At 40.5% G+C, this 7,798-nt stretch overlaps 1 pseudogene; it reads right to left on the bottom strand.

The window, feature by feature from the left end:
• Positions 1-665: 665 nt before the first annotated feature.
• On the bottom strand, positions 666-999 carry LOC138930987 (cAMP-regulated phosphoprotein 19 pseudogene; annotated as a pseudogene).
• Positions 1,000-7,798: the final 6,799 nt, after the last annotated feature.

The raw sequence follows: 7,798 nt of genomic DNA, 5'->3' as shown, positions 1-7,798 counted from the left end.
GTGTCCGACTCTTTGTGACCCCATGGACTGCAGCCTACCAGGCTCCTCAGTCCATGGGATTTTCCAGGCAAGAGTACTGCAGTGGGGTGCCATTGCATTCTCCAATATTAAATAAAAGTAACATATAAAGCTATAATTTAATGAATTAAAGAAAGCCAAAACATTAAAATTGTAAAACTTGTTGGAACCAGTGCTACACTAGGAGTTAGGTAATACATACAATTATTTTCAAGTAGATTACTTTACTTTGCTCTAACATGTTCTTTTCACCAGTGCACTGTTAGACTAGTAAAAACTCTACATAAGTATTAGTGTATTCCCTTACCAGGGCTTCCCTGGTAACTCAGTCAGTAAAGAATTTGCCTGGAGTGCAGGAGACCTGGGTTTGATCCCTGGATTGGGAAGATCCCCTGGAAAAGGAAATGGCAACCCACTCCAGTATTCTTGCCTGGAAAATCCTATAGACTGAGGAGCTTGTTGGGCTACAGTCAATGGGGTCGCAGAAGTCAGACACAACTTAGCAACTAAACCACCTCCCCTTACAAGAGCAGCACACACTACTGCTACCTGCGAAGTTATCACTCTTGAATGACTTAGTGAGTGAAAGTAAATAAAAAGCAGAGAAGTCATATATTAAGGGGAAATAATGGGAATTACAAGACACATGCAGTTCAACTCTTTTAATCAACCAGCCAGTTTGCTAACAAGAGATGATTACCATTGAGGAAGGTTGTATGGAGTGGGAATGTGGTCACCAGTGACCTCTGTCTTATCTGTGGCTGTGATATAGCCATAGTGTAATTCCAAGAATCAAAATATTTTTTGCCCTTTCAGAAATCATTTCCTTAAAAAATCTGAACCTCTAGGTTTTTGTCTCAGATGAGGATACCTTGCTTTTAATTTTGTTTCTTCAGCTTTCTTTGGACTAGTCACTTTATCTTCCATTTCTTTCTGCTCCTCCATGGAGGCTGTCCCAGGGACTTCCATGAACATACTTCTCACTATGTGGAGGAGACACCAGAAAGAGAAGCAGTTACCAGGTAACCAAGGCTGCCCAGCTGCCTGGTTGCCTCAAGTCTGCTAGACTCCCACCCAACTCCCCAAGCATTTGACTGGGCCACCTCTACCCACCTCCATTTTCATTTCTAATTTTAATGATTTGAGTCCTTTCTCTTCTTTTCTTGATGAGTCTGGCTATCAATTTTGTTTAGTTTAATGAGTGGGTAGCCATTTCCTTCTCCAGGGGATCATCCTGATGCAAGGATCAAACCCAAGTTTCTTGCATTGCAGGTATACTCTTTACTGTTTGAGCCACAAGAGAAGCCCAACCAGCTTTTAGTTGTATTGATTTTTGCCGTTATTTTCTTCACTTCTATTTCATTTATTTCTGCTCTTATTTTCCTCTTTCCTTCTACTAATGTTGGATTTTGTTTGATCTTTATTCTCTGAGAGCTTTAGGTGTAAGATTGTTGTTGTTCTTCAGTCACAAAGTCATGTCTGACTCTGCGACCCCATGAGCTGCAGCACGCCAGACTTCCCTATCCTTCACAATCTCCCTGAGTTGCTCAAACTCATCTCCATTGAGTCAGTGATGTGATCCAATCATCTCTTATCTTCTGTTGCCCCCTTCTCCTCCTGCCCTCAATATTTCCCAGCATTAAGGTCTTTTCAAGTGAATCAGCTCTTTGCAGTGGTCAGGGCAAAGAAATAGAGGAAAACAATAGAGTGAGAAAGACTAGACATCTCTTCAAGGAAATTAGAGAGACCAAGGGAACATTTCATGCAAAGATGGGCACAATAAAGGACATAAATGGTATGGACCTAACAGAAGCAGAAGATACTAAGATGACGTGGCAAGAATACACAGAACTATACAAAAAAGATCTTCATGACCTAGATAAACAGGATGGTGTGATCACCCACCTAGAACCAGACATCCTGGAATGCAAAGTCAAGTGGGCCTTGGAAGTATCACTATGAACAAAGCTGATGGAAGTGATGGAATTCCAGTTGAACTATTTCAAATCCTAAAAGATGATGCTGTGAAACTGCTGCACTCAACATGCCAACAAATTTGGGAAACTCAGCAGTGGCCACAGGGCTGGAAAAGGTCAGTTTTCATTCCAATCCCAAAGAATGGCAATGCCAAATAATGTTCAAACTACTGCATAATTACACTCATCTCACACGCTAGCAAAGTAATGCTCAAAATTCTCCAAGCCAGGCTTCAGCAGTATGTGAACCATGAACTTCCAGATGTTCAAGCTGGATTTAGAAAAGCCAGAGGAAGCAGAGATCAAATTGCCAATATCCGTTGGATCATCAAAAAAGCAAGAGAGTTCCAAAAAAACATCTACTTCTGCTCTATTGACTATGCCAAAGCCTTTGACTGTGTGGATCACAATAAACTGTGGAAAATTCTGAAAGAGATGGGAATACCAGACCACCTGACCTGCCTCCTGAGAAATCTGTATGCAGGTCAAGAAGCAATAGTTAGAACTAGACATGAAACAACACACTGGTTCCAAACTGGGAAAGGATTACGTGAAGGCTGTATATTGTCACTGTACTTATTTAACATATTCAGAGTACATCATGAAAAATGCTGGATTGGATGAAGCACAAGCTGAAATAAAGATTGCTGGGAGAAATATCAATAACCTCAGATATGCAGATGACACCATCCTTATGGGAGAAAGCAAAGAAGAACTAAAGAGCCTCTTGATGAAAGTGAAAGAGGAGAGTGAAAAACTTGGCTAAAAATTCAACATTCAAAAAACTAAGATCATGGCATGTGGCCCCACCACTTCATGGAAAATAGATGGAGAAACAATGGAAACAATGACATATTTATTTGGGGGGGGGGGGCTCCAAAATCACTGCAGATGGTGACTGCAGCCTTGAAATTAAAAGATGCTTGCTCTTTGGAAAGAAAAGCTATGACCAAACTAGACAGCATATTAAAAAGCAGAGACATTACTTTGCCAACAAAGGTCCATCTAGTCAAAGCTATGGTTTTTCCAGTAGTCATGTATGGATGTGAGAGTTGGACTATAAAGAAAGCTGAGCACCGAAGAATTAATGCTTTTGGACGGTGGTGTTGGAGAAGACTTTTGAGAGTCCTTTGGACTGCAAGGAGATCCAACCAGTCCATCCTACAGTAAATCAACCTTGAATATTCATTGTAAGGACTGATGCTGAAGCTGAAACTCAAATAGTTTGGCCACCTGATGTGAAGAACTGACTCATCTGAAAAGATGAGGTTCCAGCTATCTAGGAAATGCACATCTCGTGTTGGAGGGTCACTTCCTATGCCACAGACAAAAATACAACTTGGAGGAGCACAAGTTATTGCTCCTCCAAGTATTGATAATATCTTCATTTTTAGAGAGTGCAGATATTACTTTTTCCACCCAAGGGTGGGATCCATTGCAAGCTTTTCATATTCCATTAACATGATTCAGTTCAGTTCAGTCAGTCTGGTCCGAGTCTTTGTGACCCCATGGACTGCAGCATGCTGTGCTTCCTTGTCCAGCACCAACTCCCAACTCAAGTTTGAGACTGTACAAACTCATGATGATCAAGTCGGTGATGCCATTTAACCATATCATCCTGTGTCGTCCCCTTCTCCTCCTGCCTTCAATCTTTCCCAGCATAAAGGTCTTTTCTAATGAGCTGGCTCTTCACATCAGGTAGTAAAAGTACTGCAGCTTCAGCTTTAGCATTAATCCTTTCAATGAACATTCAGGACTGATTTCCTTTAGGATTCACTGGTTTGATCTCCTTGCAGTCCAGGGGGCTCTCAAGAGTCTTCTCCAACACCACAGTTCAAAAAAAACATTATTTGGCATTCAGCCTTCTTTATGGTCCAACTTTCACAGCCATACATGACTACTGGAAAAACCATAGCTTTGGCTATACTGACCTTTATCAGAAAAGTAATGCCTCTGCTTTTTTAATATGCTGTTTAGGTTTGTCAAAACTTTTCTTCCAAGCAGCAAACCTCTTTTAATTTCATGGTTGCAGTCATCATCTGCAGTAATTTTAGAGGTCCCCCAAAATAAAGTTTCTCACTGTTTCCATTGTTTCCTCATCTATTTTCCATGAAGTGATGTGACCAGATGCCATGATCTTAGTTTTTTGAATGCTGTTTTAAGCCAACTTATTCATTTTCCTCTTTTACCTTTAGCAAGAGGCTCCTCAGTTCCTCTTCACTTTCAGCCATAAGAGTCTTGTAATCTGCATATCTGAAGTTACTGATATTTCTTCTGGCAATCTTGATTCCAACTTGTGCTTCACCCAGTCCAGCATTTCACATGATGTACTCTGAATATAAGTTAAATAAGAAGAGGGACAATATACAACCTTGATGTACTCTCCTTTGTAATTTCGATCCAGTCAGTTGTCCCATGTCCAGTTCTAACTGTTGCTTCTTGACCTGCATACAGGTTTCTCAGGAGGCAGGTCAGATGGTCTGGTATTTCCATCTCTTGAAGAATTTCCAGAGTTTGTTGTGATCTACAGTCAAAGGCTTTGGCATAGTCACTGAAGTTCAGTTCAGTTCAGTTCAGTCTCTCAGTCGTGTCCGACTCTTTGTGACCCCATGAATTGCAGCATGCCAGGCCTCCCTGTTCATCACCATCTCCCAGAGTTCACACAGACTCATGTCCATCGAGTCCATGATGCCATCCAGCCATCTCATCCTCAGTTGTCCCCTTCTCCTACTGCCCATAATCCCTCCCAGCATCAGAGTCTTTTCCAATGAGCCAACTCTTCGCATGAGGTGGCCAAAGTACTGGAGTTTCAGCTTCAGCATCATTCCCTCCAAAGAAATCCCAGGGTTGATCTCCTTCAGAATGGACTGGTTGGATCTCCTTGCAGTCCAAGGGACTCTCAAGAGTCTTCTCCAACACCACAGTTCAAAAGCATCAATTCTTTGGCGCTCAGCCTTCTTCACAGTCCAACTCTCACATCCATACATGACCACTGGAAAAACCATAGCCTTGACTAGACAGACCTTAGTTGGCAAAGTAATGTCTCTGCTTTTGAATATGCTATCTAGCTTAGTCATAACTTTTCTTCCAAGGAGTAAGTGTCTTTTACTTTCATGGTTGCAGTCACCATCTGCGGTGATTTTGGAGCCCAAAAAAATAAAATCTGACACTGTTTCCACTGTTTCCCTGTCTATTTCCCATGAAGTGATGGGACCAGATGCCATGATCTTCGTTTTCTGAATGTTGAGCTTTAAGCCAACTTTTTCACTCTCCACTTTCATCAAGAGGCTTTTTAGTTCACACTCACTTTCTGCCATACAGGTGGTGTCATCTGCATGTCTGAGGTTATTGATATTTCTCCCAGCAATCTTGATTCCAGCTTGTGTTTCTTCCAGTCCAGCATTTCTCATGATGTACTCTGCATAGAAGTCAAATAAGCAGAGTGACAATATACAGCCTTGACGTACACCTTTTCCTATTTGGAACCAGTCTGTTGTTCCATGTCCAGTTCTAACTGCTGCTTCCTGACCTGCATACAGATTTCTCAAGAGGCAGGTTAGGTGGTCTGGTATTCCCATCTCTTTCAGAATTTTCCACAGTTTATTGTGATCCACAGAGTCAAAGGCTTTGGCATAGTGAATAAAGCAGAAATAGATGTTTTTCTGTAGCTCTCTTGCTTTTTCAATGTTCCAGTGGATGTTGGCAATTTGATCTCTGGTTCCTCTGCCTTTTCTAAAACCAGTTGAACATCAGTTGGTGAAGTAGAAGAAGATTTTTTTCTGAAACTCTCTTGCTTTTTCTATCATCCAATAGATTTTCGCAATTTGATCTCTGGTTCCTCTGCTTTTTCTATATCCAGCTTGAACATCTGGAAGTTCTCAATTCATGTACTGTTGAAGCCTAGCTTGGAGAATATTGAGCATTACTTTGATAACATGTGAAGTGAGTGCAATTGTGCAGTAGTTTGAACATTATATAGCATTGCCTTTCTTTGGGATTGGAATGAAAACTGACATTTTCCAGTCCTGTATCACTGTTGAATTTTCCAAATTTTCAGGCATATTGAGTGCAGGACTTTAACAGCATCATCTTTTTAGGATTTTAATTAGCTCAGCTGGAATTCCATCACCTCCACTAGCTTTGTTCATAGTGATGCTTCCTAAGGCCCACTTGACTTCACACTCCAGGATGTCTGGCTCTAAGTGAGCGATCACACCCTCTTGGTTATCTGGGTCATTAAGACCTTTTTTTGTAGAGTTCTTCTCTGTATTCTTGTTATCCCTTCTTCGTATCTTCTGTTTCTGTTAGGTTCTTGCCATTTCTGTTCTTTTGGTGTCCATATTTGCTTAAAATTTTCCCTTGGTAGCTCCAATTTTTTAAATTTTATTTAATTTTTATTAATTAATTTATTTTAATTAGAGGATAATTACTTTACAATATAGTGATGATCTTTGCCATACATTGACATAAATGAGCCACAGGTTTACATGTTTCCCCCCATCCTGAAATCACTCCCACCTCCCTCCCTACCCCATCCCTTGCACTGTCCTTGGGCACTGGCTTTGGTTGACCTGCTTCATGCATCAAACTTGAACTGGTCATCTATTTTACATATGGTAATATACATGTTTCAATGTTATTCTCTCAAATCATCCCACTCCTGCCTTCTCCCATAGAGTCCAAAAGTTTGCTCATTACATCTTTGTCTCTTTTGCTGCTTTGCATATATGATAATTGTTACTGTCTTTCTAAGTCCATATATATGCATTAATATACAATATTTGTGTTTCTCTTTTGGACTTATTTCACTCTGTGTAATGGGCTAGAGTTTCATCGACACCATTAGAACTGACTCAAATGCATTCATTTTTATAGCTGAGTAACATTCCACTGTGTATATGTACCACACCTTCCTTATCCATTCATCTGCTGATGGACATCTAGGTTGCTTCCATGTCCTAGCTATTATAAATAGTGCTTAAATGAACATTGGGGTACATGTGTCACTTTCAAATCTGGTTTCCTTGATGTGTATGCCCAGGAGTGGGATTGCTGGATCATATGGCAGTTCTATTACCAGTTTTTAAAGGAATCTCCACATTGTTCTCCATAGAGGAGCTGAGAACTTATATATGTATAAGCTGGATTTAGAAAATGCAGAGAAATGAGAGATCAAATTGCCAACCTCCATTAGATAATAGAAAAAGCAAGAGAGTGCCAAGAAAATCTGCTTCTGACTCATTGACTACACTAAAGCCTTTAACGATGTAGATCACAACAAACCATGGAAAACTCTTAAACAGATGGAATACCAGACCACCTTACCTCCCTCGTGAGAAACTTGTATGCAAGAAAAAAAGCAACAGTTATAACTGGACATGGAACAATGGACTGGTTCAACTTGGAGAAAGGAGTATATCAAGGCTGTCACCTTGCTTATTTAACTTATATGCGAAGTATATCATGCAGAATGCTGGGTGATTCACAAGGTTGAATCAACATTGCCAGGAGAAATATCAATAACCTTAGATATGCAGATGATATCACTGTAATGGCAGAAAATGAAGAGGAACTTCAGAGCCCTTTGATGAGGATGAAAGAAGAGAGTTAAAAAGCTGGCTCAAAATAACATTCAAAAAACAAAGATCATGGCTTCCCGTCCTGTCACTTCATGGCAGATAGAAGGGGGAAACATGGAAGCAGTGACAGATTTTATTTTCTTGTGCTCCAAAATCACTGCATGTAACTACAGCCACGAAATTAAAAGACAGTTGCTCTTTGGGAGAAAAGCAAGATAGCATATT

The sequence above is a fragment of the Ovis canadensis genome, chromosome X, assembly GCF_042477335.2.
Source record: "Ovis canadensis isolate MfBH-ARS-UI-01 breed Bighorn chromosome X, ARS-UI_OviCan_v2, whole genome shotgun sequence".
Lineage (NCBI taxonomy): Eukaryota > Metazoa > Chordata > Mammalia > Artiodactyla > Bovidae > Ovis > Ovis canadensis.
This window is presented reverse-complemented; position numbering and strand designations above follow the sequence as displayed.